Source organism: Rhagoletis pomonella, unplaced genomic scaffold (assembly GCF_013731165.1).
Source record: "Rhagoletis pomonella isolate Grant_MI unplaced genomic scaffold, Rhpom_1.0 Rhpom_scaffold_01415, whole genome shotgun sequence".
Taxonomy (NCBI): domain Eukaryota; kingdom Metazoa; phylum Arthropoda; class Insecta; order Diptera; family Tephritidae; genus Rhagoletis; species Rhagoletis pomonella.
The window spans coordinates 1,816-8,064 of record NW_023459969.1 but is presented as its reverse complement, the minus strand read 5'-3'; the positions used below and the strand labels follow the sequence as shown (position 1 = coordinate 8,064).

At 27.2% G+C, this 6,249-nt stretch overlaps 1 pseudogene; it reads right to left on the bottom strand.

Annotated features, from left to right (window-relative positions):
* Positions 1-3,405: 3,405 nt before the first annotated feature.
* Positions 3,406-4,560, bottom strand: LOC118752350 (annotated as a pseudogene).
* Positions 4,561-6,249: the final 1,689 nt, after the last annotated feature.

Genomic DNA, 6,249 nt, shown 5'->3' with positions numbered 1-6,249 from the left:
GTAAAAATTTGTCCTTATTGACTTTCTATTGAAAGTTTTGTGGTTAATATTGTTTTTAAACATTCCATTTCTTGCAAATCTATGTCGTACTATAACCGTACTTACTTTGGAATTTATATGAAAAGCAATATGGATATATTTTGCCCTTTAAAGCGCAGAAATGTGTACTATCCTAGGTTGGTATGTGGCGCGCCTTCAGTGATGTACTTATAAAGTGCAAAGTGTTAATTCTTAAATAGAAAATGGCACCAATATTCAGATTTAATTTTTTGAATTTTGTATCGATATTTGGAATATCGAGTCTTTTTATTGCGATATTAATGGATACCCGATATTTTTACAGCGATACTTTAAATGAGTACTATTTCGATACTTTCGGTTCGATATCGTGCCCCTACTTGTTAAATACCACATAGTGTTTAGTGTTGGACAATTTTTGCTTTTAAAATTAATAAATAAAGAAAATCATGTGGAGCTAAATTATAACTACTCAAAAATGTGAATATATGGTGGATTTCAGACCTTATGTGGTAGATGTGGTAGATGGTCCAAAAAGTGGTAGATCTACCACAATGTGGTTGAAGTCCGATCACTGCCTACAGTCCCCTTGGCGATGTGGCGTCCTGCGTAGGCGATGGATTGCGCTCATCTGCCAAAGGCGACGTACGCCCTCCATTACCTTACGGAGACCGATAGCAGATGAGAACTAGAGGTGCAAAACCATCGATGGTACTATCGATGGTGTCGATAGTTTACAACTTCAGATCACTATCGATAGTTGTAAATACTATCGAATGGTGACATTCCTATTTATCAAGAAAGTCAAATCCAAAGAATTTAAGGCTGGAAATTGGCTCGGGTACGAAATCGCAGTATATGTAGTAATAAACCTTTTTGCAGTTTTTCACCAATTGCTCCCCGAGTAGTACTTTTGTGTTGGTGCAGCGTTTTCGTTTTACGCGGACGGCAACACTTACTGTGGGGAATTTCGCCTCATGATTAGAAAAAGTTCTTATCGAGGATAAAATATATATAATTAAACTGAGTCTGCAATTGTAAAAGGGGCTTCAATATATTCATATGCGTGTAAAATAGTAAAATAAATACCTAATAGTACTGTAAAAAATAATCCTTGTGTAGCTTGTGAATGATTTCCTTCTATTAAGCTATGATGTGCTCATGTAACAGTTACTCCTGAAGCTAAAAGAATTGCTGTATTTAGTAAAGGAATTTGGAATGGATTAAAGGGTTTAATTCCTATAGGCGGTCATGATGCTCCTAGTTCAATAGCAGGTGATAAACTTCTATGAAAAAAAGCTCAAAAAAAAAGATATAAAAAATAATACTTCAGATAAAATAAATAAAATTATTCCTCATCGAAGGCCTAAAGTAACAGAAATAGTATGTAATCCTTGAAATGTACCTTCACGTGATACATCTCGTCATCATTGATAAACAGTTAAGATAGTAATAATATTTCCTAATACAAATAATGAAATATCATATTGATGGAATCATTTTACTAAACCTGAAACTGAAGTTATAGCACCAATGGCTCCTGTTAAAGGTCATGGGCTATAATCTACTATGTGAAAGGGGTGATTAGCGTGTGTTGACATTAATTAGCTTCTCTAGAGTATAATGTTCTTAATACAGCAAATACATAAGATTGAATAATTGCTACTAATATTAATAAAGCAATTTGACCAATTAAAAGTAAAGAAATAATTATATATGAAAGTGAAGGACCCGTATTCCCTAATAATGTTAGCAGTAAATGCCCCGAAATTATATTAGCTGCTAATCGAACTGCTAAAGTTCCTGGACGAATTACATTACTAATTGTTTCAATGCAAACTATAAAAGGTATTAAAATTGCCGGAGTTCCTTGTGGTACTAAATGAGCAAATATATGTTGAGTATTATTAATTCATCCATAAATTATAAAACATAATCATAAAGGTAGGGCTAAAGTTAAAGTTAATGTTAAATGACTTGTTCTTGTAAAAATATAAGGAAATAATCCTATGAAATTATTAAATAAAATTAATGAAAATAATGATACAAAAATAAAAGTTGATCCTGAGGGACTTGATGGTCCTAGTAATGTTTTAAATTCTTTATGAAGTGTTAATAAAATAGAATTTCAAAATACATGGTAACGTGAGGGTATAAGCCAGTATACTGATGGAATAATTAATAATCCTAAAAATGTTCTTATTCAATTTAATGATAAATTAAAGATTCTTGAAGAAGGGTCAAATACTGAAAATAAGTTAGTTATCATTTTCAATTTAATGATTTAGTTAATTTTTGTGAATCAAATTTTTGTGATAAATTAAAGATTCTTGAAGAAGGGTCAAATACTGAAAATAAGTTAGTTATCATTTTCAATTTAATGATTTAGTTAATTTTTGTGAAATCAGAGATTTAGGGGATTTAGGGATTATTGAATAATAATTTATTATTCTAAATAAAATAAAAGTAATTGAAAAAATAACAAATAAACTTAATCAACCGAGAGGGGCTATTTGTGGAATCAAAAAATATTAAATATTTTAATAATTTTAGTTTGACATACTAATGTTATATTTTAACAATTTTTTTTTTTCATTAGAAGTAAGTGCTAATTTACTATTAAGTGGTTTAAGAGACCAATACTTGCTTTCAGTCATCTAATGATGAATTTACTGTATTTGTAATTCATTTAATAAAATGATTAATAGGGATACTTTCAATTACAATTGGTATAAAACTGTGATTAGCACCACAAATTTCAGAACATTGTCCATAAAATAAACCTGGTCGATTTATTAAAAAATTAGTTTGATTTAAACGACCAGGAGTTCCATCAACTTTTACACCTAAAGAAGGAACTGTTCAAGAGTGAATTACATCTGCTGCAGTTACTAAGATTCGAATTTGAGAATTTATAGGTAAAATTACTCGGTTATCTACATCTAATAATCGAAATCCATCTGTAGTTAATTCATTTGTTGGAATTATATAAGAATCAAATTCTACATTTATAAAATCTGAGTATTCATAACTTCAATATCATTGATGTCCAATAGTTTTTAAAGTTACTGAAGGTTCATTAATTTCATCTAATAAATATAACAATCGTAAAGAGGGAAATGCAATAAATAAAAGCACAATCGCTGGTAAAATTGTTCAAATTATTTCAATAGTTTGGCCATGTAATAAATTTCGATTTGTATAATTATTAAAAAATAACATAAATATTAAATAACCAAACTAAAGTAGTAATTATTACTAAAATTATAAGTGTATGATCATGGAAGAATGTAAGTTGTTCTATAATGGGAGAGGCACTATTTTGAAGGCCAAGAGCAGCTCATGTTGTCATTTATTTATAAATATTCTAATAAAAGTAAAATACCTTATATATGAAGCTTAAATCCATTGCACTAATCTGCCATATTAGAAATTTGTTAAAATAGGCAATTCAGAATATCTATGTTCTGCTGGAGGTGTATTTTGTAATCATTCAATTGAAGAATTTAATTGTATTGGATAAATTACTTGTCGTTGTGAAATTAAACTTTCTCAAATAATAAATAAGAAAAATAAAATTCCTAGTAGTGAAATAGATGACCCAATAGTTGAAATTACATTTCATGTAGTGTAAGCATCTGGATAGTCTGAATATCGTCGAGGTATTCCTGCTAATCCTAAGAAATGTTGAGGGAAAAAGGTTAAATTTACACCAATAAATATAATTAAAAATTGAATTTTTAATCATTTTGAATTTAAAATTAATCCTGTAAATAAAGGATATCAATGAACAAACCCTGCTATAATAGCAAATACAGCTCCTATTGATAACACATAATGAAAATGTGCAACTACATAATAAGTGTCGTGAAGGATAATATCAACTGATGAATTAGCTAAAACAACTCCTGTTAAACCTCCAACTGTAAATAGAAAAACAAATCCTAAAGTTCATAGTATAGCCGGAGAATAATTTAATTGAGTTCCATGTAGTGTAGCTAGTCAGCTAAAAATTTTAATTCCTGTGGGTACGGCAATAATTATAGTTGCTGAGGTAAAATAGGCTCGTGTATCAACATCTATCCCTACTGTGAATATATGATGTGCTCATACAATAAAACCAAGAAGGCCAATTGCTATTATTGCATAAATTATACCTGATGAGCCAAAAGTTTCCTTTTTTCCGGATTCTTGACTAATAATGTGAGAAATTATTCCGAATCCAGGTAAAATTAAAATATAAACTTCTGGGTGACCAAAAAATCAAAATAAGTGTTGATATAAGATTGGATCTCCTCCACCGGCTGGGTCAAAGAATGAAGTATTTAAATTTCGATCTGTTAAAAGTATTGTAATAGCTCCTGCTAATACTGGTAAAGATAGTAGTAATAATAATGCAGTTAATACAACTGCTCATACAAATAAAGGTATCCGATCAAATGTAATTCCAACTGATCGTATATTAATTACTGTTGTAATAAAATTAACTGCCCCTAGAATAGAAGAAATTCCTGCTAAGTGTAGAGAAAAAATAGCTATTATTATATTATATTAGACTGCAATTCTAAAGGAGTAAAATAATTACTAAGGCTTAAAAGATTTAACTTATATTTATAACTTTGAAGGTTATTAGTTTTTTTTAACTTAAAACCTTTTTATAAATATTTAGACAGTTAAATTTATTTGTAATTAAAAAATAAAATAAACTAAAGAAATCAAAATTAATCTAAATGTTGAAATAAAAGAAAGAAATAATATACATTTAAATGAAAAATTATTTATTTGTATATTATTAATTCAATTATTTTCAGAATAATTTAGTATAAATGCAGCAAAACATAAACGTAAGTAAAAAAATAATGTAATTAAAGTTATTACAGTTATTATTGTTATTAAAATATATTGATTATTGACAATTAATAATTGAATAACTAATCATTTTGGTAAAAATCCAATAAATGATGGAAGACCACCTAAAGATAATAAATTAAAGAATAAACAAAATTTTAAAATTTTTGAATTAAAAAATGAATTAAAAACTTGATTAATATGATATATTTTAAAATTATTGAATATAAAAATTAATCTAAAAGAAAGAAATGAATATATAGAAAAATAAATTAATTAAGTTGATTCACTAGCTTGTATAGTAGTTAATATTCAACCTAAATGATTAATTGAAGAGAAAGCTATTAATTTACGAAGAGGTGTTTGGTTTAATCCTCCCAATGAACCTATTACTGTTGAAAGAATAATTACTAAATAAATAAAATTTCTTCAATTAGTATAAGAAATTAATACAAGAGGAGCAATTTTTTGTCATGTTATTAAAATTAGAGCGTTTATTCATGATAAGCCTTCTATTACATTTGGAAATCAAAAATGGAATGGTGCTGCTCCACTTTTTAATAATAAAGATGAATAAATAATTAAATTACTAAATATTAGATTATTTTGAATTGTTGGGAAATTATTTATATATATTAGAATAATAGCAAACAATTATACAGCAGAGGCTATTGCTTGTGTTAAAAAATACTTAAGAGAGGCTTCTGTTGATATTAAATTATTATCTCTTATTAGGGGGATAAAAGATACTAAATTAATTTCTAAACCTATTCAAGCACTTAACCAAGAATTCGACGAGATGGTAATTATTGTTCCTACTATTAAAATAAAAAAAATATATAATTTTAGCAGTATTACTAAAAATTAAAAAGAAAAGGATTGTAAACCTTTATAATTGGCGTATGAACCCAGTAGCTTAATTAGCTTATCTTTTTATATTTTAGTGTATGATGCACAAAAGTTTTTGATACTTTTAGAAATAGTTTAATTCTATTAAATATAAATTTGTAATGAATGTAATATTATTACATTATTTACCCTATCAAGGTAACCCTTTTCGTCAGGCAATTCATTGAAAGAAAATAACTTATTTCATTTAAAAAAGATAATTTTCCATGTTTTTTTTTATATTTAATATAAATTTTAATGTTGTAAATATAATTTTGTATTTTATATATCCATTTCCGAGAGTTAAAGGATCAATACGTTAGCTCAACTAGTAGATGATAATAAAAGGGTGGCCTTAACATATATCTATATAAATGTGGAACGTCAGATTATCTTATCTACTAATAAATATAACAGAATGCTTATAGATCTATGAATCTTAGGGTTTTTTTTATTAGAATATAGATACCTATTAATTAATTAAATATTTATATA